This window comes from Etheostoma cragini, chromosome 23 (genome assembly GCF_013103735.1).
Source record: "Etheostoma cragini isolate CJK2018 chromosome 23, CSU_Ecrag_1.0, whole genome shotgun sequence".
In the NCBI taxonomy this organism is placed as follows: Eukaryota; Metazoa; Chordata; class Actinopteri; order Perciformes; family Percidae; genus Etheostoma; species Etheostoma cragini.
Genome location: NC_048429.1, coordinates 11,757,052 through 11,766,948, shown reverse-complemented (window position 1 = coordinate 11,766,948; position 9,897 = coordinate 11,757,052). Strand labels below are relative to the sequence as shown.

Sequence of the window (9,897 nt, the reverse complement as noted above, 5' to 3'; positions counted from 1 at the left end):
ATATATATGGGATTTAGCACCTAAACTGTAAAACAATGACAGTATCTACAAGATAGTATTGTTTTAACTAGGAAACATTCTGTAGACCTAAATAAATGGAGAGCTCTATGTTTGGACTACTGTGAAGCTCTACCTGGCAGCAGGGCACGAAATGTGTCCTAAAATAAATTCAGTGGCGCTGTTGTGTAATTCGGCATGTCTTAGCAGTTTCATGGAAGAGGGTGTGTATTTGGCCAGCTTTGCTGTCAGTGCACTTAGTCACAGTTTATCGCTGTTTTTAATGACTGTTTCGAGTAAAACTCTGATTCATCAGACAACACACTGTTATTTTACCTTCTTCTCCCCTCCAGTGTTGCTAACTCTCGTCCTAAAAATGTAGCTAGCACTAGCTCCAAAGGTTGCTAAAATTCGTCAGATGATGATTGGTGACATCATTGTGCATCATTTGCATAAAGCTCAGTGTTTGTATCATCCAGATCTTGCACATGACGGAAGAATAGAGGGAGGGTGTCTGTGCTGGTGTCTGAAGAGCCTAGACTAGCTAATCTTGTTTTAGAAATGAAGTCGCTAAAGACGGCAAGTTGTCGACACTTCACCCCTCTTTCTGCGGTTGTCGTTTGCCTTTAAAGGGGCGCTGTGCAGTTTTGGCCATTCCTTCGCTTTTTGCTCAAAGGTTTCTCTCTGGAGCTCCCAACACATCTTCGGAGTAGATATTTGGCAGCTCCTATGTTTACTTGTATCTGACGTCTCGCTTGGTCAGTCTGCTGTTTCCTCTTTCTCTGCTCCTCCGACAATGCCGTCCTAGCTGTCTGCTTCTTTTTTGCCGACTCAGCCATGACGATAGTTATGTTAGCCGGTCCCTGAATGGGCGTATGTGTAGTGCCGTCAAGCAATTCGTTACATCGTGAGACCTGATAACACGCGGTATTTCCTGACGTTGAGTCTGGCGACCCGCCGGCCGAAACTTGCAAGGTTTTTTTTGTCTGAGTTACGAACTACACCCGCCCCAGAACACCACTTCCACTGATTTTATTGTTTTTGTTTTTGAGCCCGTTTAGCTTTCTTACAGTCTCATTGTGTTTATTGCTGTGTATATTCTGTAAATCTCAGCACCACTCAGCAAAATCCTGTGTGAGATCACACCCCCCTAACCATCCTAACCAGAAGCCAACTTAGGAAACGGACTGCTGGTACTTTACGCCAGTTTGAGTTTCTCTCACCCCCAGGGTGCCAGATAGTGATCTCTTCATCACTGTCCAGACGGGATGTTCTACCAGCCACATTGCTTAAGTGTTGCATGAAATGGATTTTCACAATTCCTCTTTTTTAAATTCAAAATATTTATTTATCCAAACACCTCAACACTTTTCTGACACAGTATCAACATATGAGTAAAATTATATAGTAATAAAAACACATGTGGTTAAAAGTTCTGTCTAGTTGTTAAAGGCGGCTGCTAATATTCTAATTAGACAAATAATTACTACTAATGATGATATAATTTGGTTTGATACTAATACTAGGCTACTAGCTATATATGTGTGTGTGTGTCAATGCTCATGTACTGTATACGCATGAACACACAAGTGTGGCTATGTGTGTTGGAGGGCCACTGAGTGTGTTCAGATGTGTCTTTGCTATGTGCAAACCTATTATATTAGCTTTAATTAATTCTATTGAAATCTACCCATGTTGAAATGTCGATGCAATTCCCTAAATGTCAGAGACATTAGTCTTTTGGCCAGTAGCTCTTGCAACGACCATATCAGACCTTTTTGTGTTGTTTCCAAACTAAAGGTAATTAAAAGTTACCTTGACATTATGGTGGTGTAGCTGTCAACTGAAGTATTGAAAAAGTAAACACTTGTACTCTACCTGCTAGTCCCTGTGTGTGTGAATTCTTGGTTTCTGCCATTGCTTTACCTGTATATTGTTTCCAAATATACCTATATGTCAACTATCTTGCTAAGCACCTAGTACCATACTAGACATGCCAAAGTCAATTCACACTCAACATATTGGAGTCCAAACCCCAAAAGGCAGGGAATAGAGTAACTTTGCTCTGGTTTCTGGCAATTGGCTCCTGGGATTTAGCATTTGGTGCTCTGTTTTTTTGCTGGTACTGGCAGTACTGGTGTCTGTGCTTCTCTGTTCCTGTGTGTAGGCTACCACCCACACATGTGCATCTGTGATTCCCCGGTTAACATTAATTTCCTGCCTCATCATCACAGCTTGCTATCACTGAGCGTGTACAGCTCATTGAGTTACACATCTTTCCATGAAGATGGTTTTTACAAGGCTCAGGTTCTTAGAACAGCGACGTAAACCGAATGAAGGGAAAAGGATAGCATTCACTTTTCCTGGAACCTGTGTGTATGAAAGAAATCTGCATAATGTGACATTTTAGACACTTTGGCTTATTTACTATTGAATAAGTCATTGAGCACCGACCCAGTGGATGTGTGCCCCCTAACCCACAGTGTTGAGTTTACATGAGGATCAGTAGAAAGTAGTGGACATTAACACTGACTGAACTGGCTATGCAGCATGACGAGGAATGCAACTCCAAACTCAAGCACTGCATGTGAACAAAGAGCCAATATTGTGTTGAAAAAAGTGCTGTCTCACAAAAGGGCCTTCACAAAGCCTGAAATGAACCCCCACACACTCCCATCCGTCTGCACTGCTTCCTAATAGTCAGGCCAAACCACCAACCCCTGGCAGACAGAGGAGATAGATGTTTAGTAGGGGTGGAAAGATGCACGTACAGGTATTGAACCGTTTTAGTTACGCATTTCAAACCGAACGGTTCGTTGGAAAAAAAGAGCTAAAATTGTGTGAAATATAACGTTCTCGGTGTCACTGCACTCAAGAAGGCAGAAAAATGGCGCAACAGGCAATGTGCTAGGTGGTTGCAATATGGCTAGCAATGTTAATGTGACTTATTTCCAGACCAGAATTAGAAGATCCTCCCAAAACCAACAGGTCTGGCATTTGGAGCAACTTCGGTTTCTCTGTAAGATATGAGGGTGATGGCAAGGGAATGGTGGATACATAAAAAAAACACTGTATGTTGCATCTGCTACACGAGAATAGGCTACACCAGTGGGCGTACTATTCAACTCATTTACGCCAACATCACCTCAGTGTGTCAAGAGATGATGCTAGATGAGGACAAGAAGCAAAACACACGCTTCAAACTATCCCTGCAGCACTGTCCAACTACCAGCTTCCTAAATACATCTGTGCAGTGATTGGTACATTTCTAGCTGCGGATATGAGACCACACTCTGTAGTGGAAAACGCAGGTTTTACGGACATGTTCAAAGTAATTGAGCCCCGTTACGCTATTCCTTCACAAGTCCATTTCAGCCTGACTGTAATTCCTGCTTTTACAAAAAAACAAAGCCCAAAGCTTGACTGTAACCTGTATATGTTTTTTTTTTATAAGAAGCTGTTTTTGTATTATATGCTACTAAGAAGACACCCCAGAAGATGGGTCATGTATGGCTTTGTCATTGTTCAATGTAAAAAAAGTTACACTTTATGCTGTTAATTTTAATAAATGCAAAATTTGTAAAAATCAAGGAAATTTCTCTTGCATTTCTTTCTTTATGCTGTATCAAAAATGTACCAAACTATGACATCACTGCCTCGTACCGTACCGTGAATTGTGTGAACCGTTACATCTCTACTGTTCAGAAGGAAACAGGGCTGGGATATGGATACATACATTTAGCCATGTACATCCAACAAACATGGAGAAACATAGTCATTAATTTGGAGTTGTGTTTCTGGCCACCCGATGAATATAAGTCCAATATTCACTCTTCTTTTAGTTCTGCTTTGATATCCACCAACTCAATGGGGACATTTTGGGCTCTTTTGTCTGCTGTTTGGTGCCGGGCAAGTAGCATACAGTCAGTGGGTTTAGCAGAGCTTTTTTACCGGAAACTATGTTGATGAGTGTTTACCGTGAACTAAAACAGTAAAGATGTGAGCAGTAAAATCCAAAATCTGAAAGAGTCTCGTAGACCTGAGGGGAGTGTTAGATGATAATTATCTGTGGGCTTATCAACCCTAACCCTTAACACAAACGTGCAGTTCTAGAAATAAACCGCTTGTTTATATATTTTCAGACTTTCGTTGCTGTTAAATCTTAAGGTCTATGGTTTTGATTTCCAAGTTAGTTAAGTTTTCATTTAGCTTAGTGCCTGACATTAACAATCCATTTGTTCAATGCAGTGAAAGGATTTGACCCTACAGCACTAACGTGGTTAAAAAAGTGACCAATATGATGATAGTACTGATTGAGATGGATGTTTGCATGGATAAATAGACAACTGGATGGATAGATATGTACATACAGTCGATACAGCTGCTGTTTAATGCACGTAAAAGCCGCCGCTTTGTTGATCCGCCATTGGATCAAATGTCTTCTACTGTATGATGTAATGAGTTTTCTCTGAGATTTGAGAACCATATAGAGTTGGGAACAATAGCCTTTTAAACAATCTGATCAATAGTAATGCTGATCACTGTCATCAGATGCAATCGCTAAGCCTTGGGGCTCCAAACTGTGCCCTAGTTTGGTTTACATGGGCAACAAGACCCGGTTTTACAACAGAAGTGTGCTTGTCTGTCTGTGTGTACGAGAAAGGGAGATACAGTTAGATAAAATAAAGATAATACAATAACATGTCGGAATTTTTAAACATGTAGCCAACTTAGTTTTAAAACATGCATAAAGAAATTATAAAACAAACCAAAAATGTTTAAATGGCCTATAATTTATCAATGACATTCCCTGGCAACAGTGCAAACTGAACATTTTGAAACCAGAAACCTTTTCATTTGTCCTTGAATGAAATGTGAAGCCTGCAGTCTTGGCACATTTCCTCCACTGGGGCAGATAAAAAGGGAAAGGCATGTGAACGAGAAGAAGAAAGTTACAGAAAGTCCGTAGTGTGTTTGCTGTTCTGCTCTCCCCCTCTCTGTTGAGAAGTAGGTAGGGTTTAATCTGTGACTAAGCCCCATCATTCATTGCCTGTTCTCCGTTAGTATCAGTGTCCCTGGCTTTCACAGGGACTATCAGACCATATCAGAAGGACAAGGATTGTTCTGGTGGGCAATGCTCAGTGTAGATGACCCTGCATACTTTCCATAAATATTCTTCCTTAAAATAAGTATACCTACCCCTATGCTAAATTCCCAAAGAGGTGGGCAGATTTTATGTGATGGTGTGGGGCTATTTGAATTCCAAAAGCAAAGGGATTTTTATCAGGATGCATAGTATCCTGGAGCCATGAAGTAACTGGCCTTTAAAAACACAAGTCTGCATGCCTCTATGGGAATTTAACATAGGGGTGTGGATACATGTGCGCGGAAGCACATAAGGGGGGGGGGGGGGGGGGGGGGGGGGGGGGGTTGGGGACGGGATGAGGAGGAGGGAGGGCCAAGCTAGTCTCACTTTGTTTGAAAATACTTTGACCGCCAACAAGAAGTAACGTCACCCAACGTCACTTGGAGCACCTTTTAACTCCACGCTTTAGGGATGGCAATGTCGGTGGGTCCACCATTTTGGTCCAGACCGCAATCCATCCAGTAGTTATGATATTTCAGTGACATTTTGTACATTTATGTTACTCTCATCCCTCTGACTTTGTTGATCCCCTTACTTTTCCTTTAGCGCCACCATAAGGTTGACATTTGTTTTTGTTTTAGTGAAATATCTCGACAACTGCTGGGTGAATTGCCATAATATTTGATAGAGGCATTAATGTTCCCCCTCAGAATGAATTGTAATTGATCACATGGGTAATCCCGTAGCTTTCCATATTTGCCATCATCGGGTCCAAAAATGGGTTTATGACTAAATACCTGCAAAACCTACAACATTCCCACCATCACCCTCAGTTGTACTTTTTGTTTGGCGCCATTGTTAACATGCTAATACGCTACATTAGTTGACATGTTTAACATTATTACTACTAAACATCAGCATAATAAAATTATTAATGCAAGCATGTTAGCAATATGGCATGGATGTAGACGTCTTTGTTGCTTGCTGATATTTTATTGTGTTTATGTGGCACCATGTTATTTATTGCTCAATAAGGGGGACAAGATTGTAATTGTCACAACAAATTGTGCAGCTGTACTCTTCCTGTAACAGACATGTGTTAAACACGACCAGTTTGTCAAGCAGCAGGTACTTGTGCTGTAAGCCCTTCATCTGGATAATGTGTCTGTGTTTTTTTTCACGTTGAATATGCTGAGGCTGGAGGTAGGGTTCAGAGTGAAAGGGCAGTGGATTACTTCCTCTGGGGCTGCTAGTGATGTGGCTGCACTGTGTGTAGTGAAAGCCGTGTTGGCACCAAGCCTCTTGCAATACATGTGTTTGTGTGTGTCTGTGCACGTGTTAGGCCACTGGAAATTGCGTGTATGTTCAGTAACTGCCAAGTGTATGCATGGTAATGGATGCGTGTGACTTGAGAGAGTATGCGTGCCATTATTTACAGTCTGTTTAAGAAAATCATCAGTACTCATTCTTACGTCACAGCCATCCTCAGGGCAGCCCTTTGATACGCACACTCGTATACACCACCTCAGACTGCTTCCTCCTTCCTTTTGGTCGGAGAGGTCAGGAAGACTTTTTTTCTACTCTTGTAAGGGATTTTTCTGTACTCATGCTCTGGTGCCCTACCATTTTTATTTCCTGTCCCTCTTTCAGTCTCTCACTGTGCTCACATACTTGCTAGCAGCCTGTTGTATCTCATATGTTGCATCTGTCTTATAACGAATGGCATGAATGTGTAGTCCAATAGTGGGACACACCACCATATTGACCCTATTATGAAAATGGAATGTTCATATCATAACAACTTGCTACCATCTCCTATCTGTACTTGTGAGCATTACACAGCGGCATACACTGACAGGCATAAATAAGTAATCTGTGCATGCACTTGTAAAGATATGTGTTGATCTTGTAGTCTGTGTTTCTTTTCTGTGCTGCTCTCTGTGAACAGGAGCTCTGTTTTTACTTGCCTGTCTGTCCCTCCGTCTGCGTGGCTGCCAGAGCTTCACGATTACACATTTCACTAAACGCCAGGCCTCTCTGCCAGAGTCGTACGCCTCTTTTTGTGTCAGTCCCACAAAGTGTCTGATCTTTCCTTTGGTGTGCTGCTGGCTTTTTCCAGGCGCAATTGTTTCCACACGGAATCTTAACACACTTTTTCTCACTGCTAATTCATTGCAGGAGGATTTCATTTTGACAGAGAAGCTTCTCATAATCAAAAAACAAAGGTGACTCCATTGCTTGCATGGGTTTGTAATGTGTTGAACAGTAACTTGCCTTGTGACTCAGAAAATGCCAGTGACATGCAAAATTGATCATTACTCTAACATAAGGCTAAAGGTGTACTATGAGTTCCTGCATGGTTTCAGCGCAGTTTCATTTTTGTCTAAAATCGTAGGCATATCTCCGTAGGCATATCCGTTAGCTGCCTGCCCCCTGAGGACACTGAAAAAGCCCAGTCTCGGGAGACAACACAGATGTTCTTTTTTTTTTCTTCATCCTTGGACATTGATGCTGTGTAAGTCAAGCCAGAGGGCACTGTATTATTAATATTATAATAATAATAATAATAATAATAATAATAATAATAATAATAATAATAATAATAATAATAAATTGACTTTATATAGTGCGTTTCACAAACACAAAGCCACTTTACAGGGTAGGAAGATAATAAAAACAATGCACAACAAAACAAGATTCAGGCATATTGTATCACAGGCTTGCTGGAATTGTGTTGGCAAGGGAGTTGTCAAAATGTGTGTGTGTGTGTGTGTGTGTGTGAGAGTTGTGGGAAGACAGAAAAAGGAAAGCGTAGGCACCTCTGTTTTTGCTATTCTATTTTCGTTTTTTTCTTGTACACAAGCACAATAGTAACCCAGGAATAGCAGTTGAAAGCACAGAAACACATTTACAGTCAACAACTCTTTGATGTGCCATCCAACAGCTTCCTGTGGTCTGCTTTCCATTTGGTTAAGTTGTATGAGGGCGAGTCTGGTGGCAGCAAGAGAGAAGAAAAGGAGGAGGGAAAAGACTGAAATGACTAAAATGAAGGGAGAAGAAAGCACAAACAAGTACACATCACATTGAGTGCGGTGTGTCGGAGATCTGACCACTACACATCTGTTGCTTTGTCCAGTGGCCTGTCACACAGGTCTAAGAGACTGCTAAACAAAAGGACTCAGCTGTTTAAGAGCCAAGTTGCCTTGAAAGCTGGTAATGCATTCTTTGCACTTCCCTTCTAATAAAACAATGACACACTGCTATATCTTTGTACCCCAGGAATGAGCACTTTGTTGTGATTGCCAACAAGCTTCTGTGTGTGTATTCTTCTGTATTGGTGCGGGCATGTACATGTAAATAGGAGTTATATTCCCACACAATATATTGATGGTACAAAAAAAGGCATGCCGGGTTTTTATTTTGCCTGATGAAATACAGCGTTTTTTGAACTTGACCCATTCTTGGAAATAAAAGTCAGTTGTTTTTGCTCCGTGTGAATCTTTTTGAGCAATACTAATTTGCTGGAATAACCCTTTCGACACGTATTAACGAACTATACAGGGCTTTGAAAAGCGCTAACCCCTTCTTAGAGACTTTTATAAAAATAAGCACATTCTGATTAATATTAATGTTATATATGTGTATATGTTTTTTAAGATTATTTTTTGGGCATTTTTGGCCTTTATTTATTGGATAGCTTAAGACATGAAAGGGGTGAGAGAGGAGGAATGACATGCTGCAAAGAGCCGGAGGTTGGAGTCAAACCCGCGGCCACTGCGTCGCGGCATATATGGGCACGCACTCTAGCAGGTGAGCTGCCCAGGCGCCCTGATATATATTTTATGTGCATGGTCATTTTGTTTTTACACTTCTTGGTAAAAAAAAATGTGCGTGTCTTTCACAGGATTTTGGAGAGTTGTAAGTCTGCATTTGTCTAAAAATTACTTCCAGATTTTAGACAGGCTTGCAGAAGCACTTTTAGGATTTGGCTTTGAGGATATCTGCAGACATTTGTTTATTACGTTGAACAGTTAACAGGACACACTCCTCTTTTTTTTTCTCCCTGCAGTCTTTTTTTAGGCCATCTATCATTCCCAGGCCTTTTGGCAGACAATATCCAAACATAAAGCTATTAAAAGCCCATTCTCACTTTGATTTGAGAGTACTCCTTGCACTTAGCCGATCTCATCTTCTCTGCCTGTGTGTTTTCCTTTTAACTTTGTTTAGTCATGATCCACTTTCCTACTACTATCAGCACTTGGACCCTAAGCCTGACACCAAGCCAGGCTCTATGGAAAAGCATTAAAGCCAACAGCTGGCCATTTGTTGGTGAAGTTGACTTTGTCTGCAAAGTTTGTCTTCCAGGAACTGCGACAGCTGTCTTAGTTGTGGCCATGTTGTCTTTAAAAAAACAACAAAAACATATTGACCTGAATACATATCCACAAATTACTTGCTGGTTATAGGACACCCTCTTACAATAAGCCTTTCCTTCCAGCTCTTTATATCTGGATTGAAAGCATATCACACGCCTATCTGTTGCCAACACAATCATTTTCCCGTCACCGACACAGTCCATCTGTCTGGTAACATAAGATTTCCTGGACAATGCTAGCTTTCCAAAACGGAGCTATGTTGACACAACACCTAAGATACTTAAATAGCAAATCAAGTTTTCAGTTAACATTCACACGGGTGACAAATATATCCCAGGTACATTGTGTTTTGGGGTTCGACTAGTCGAACCTCGGATTGAAGAGGAACAATGCGGATTCCGTCCTGGTCGTGGAACAACGGATCAGATCTTTACTCTC

The 9,897-nt window shown here is 41.1% G+C and overlaps 1 protein-coding gene across 3 annotated transcripts in view; it reads left to right on the top strand.

Moving 5' to 3' along the window:
* Nucleotides 1-9,897, top strand: part of LOC117939019 (putative adenosylhomocysteinase 3) — a 40,688-nt gene that overhangs the window by 6,990 nt on the left and 23,801 nt on the right. The window lies entirely within an intron of this gene.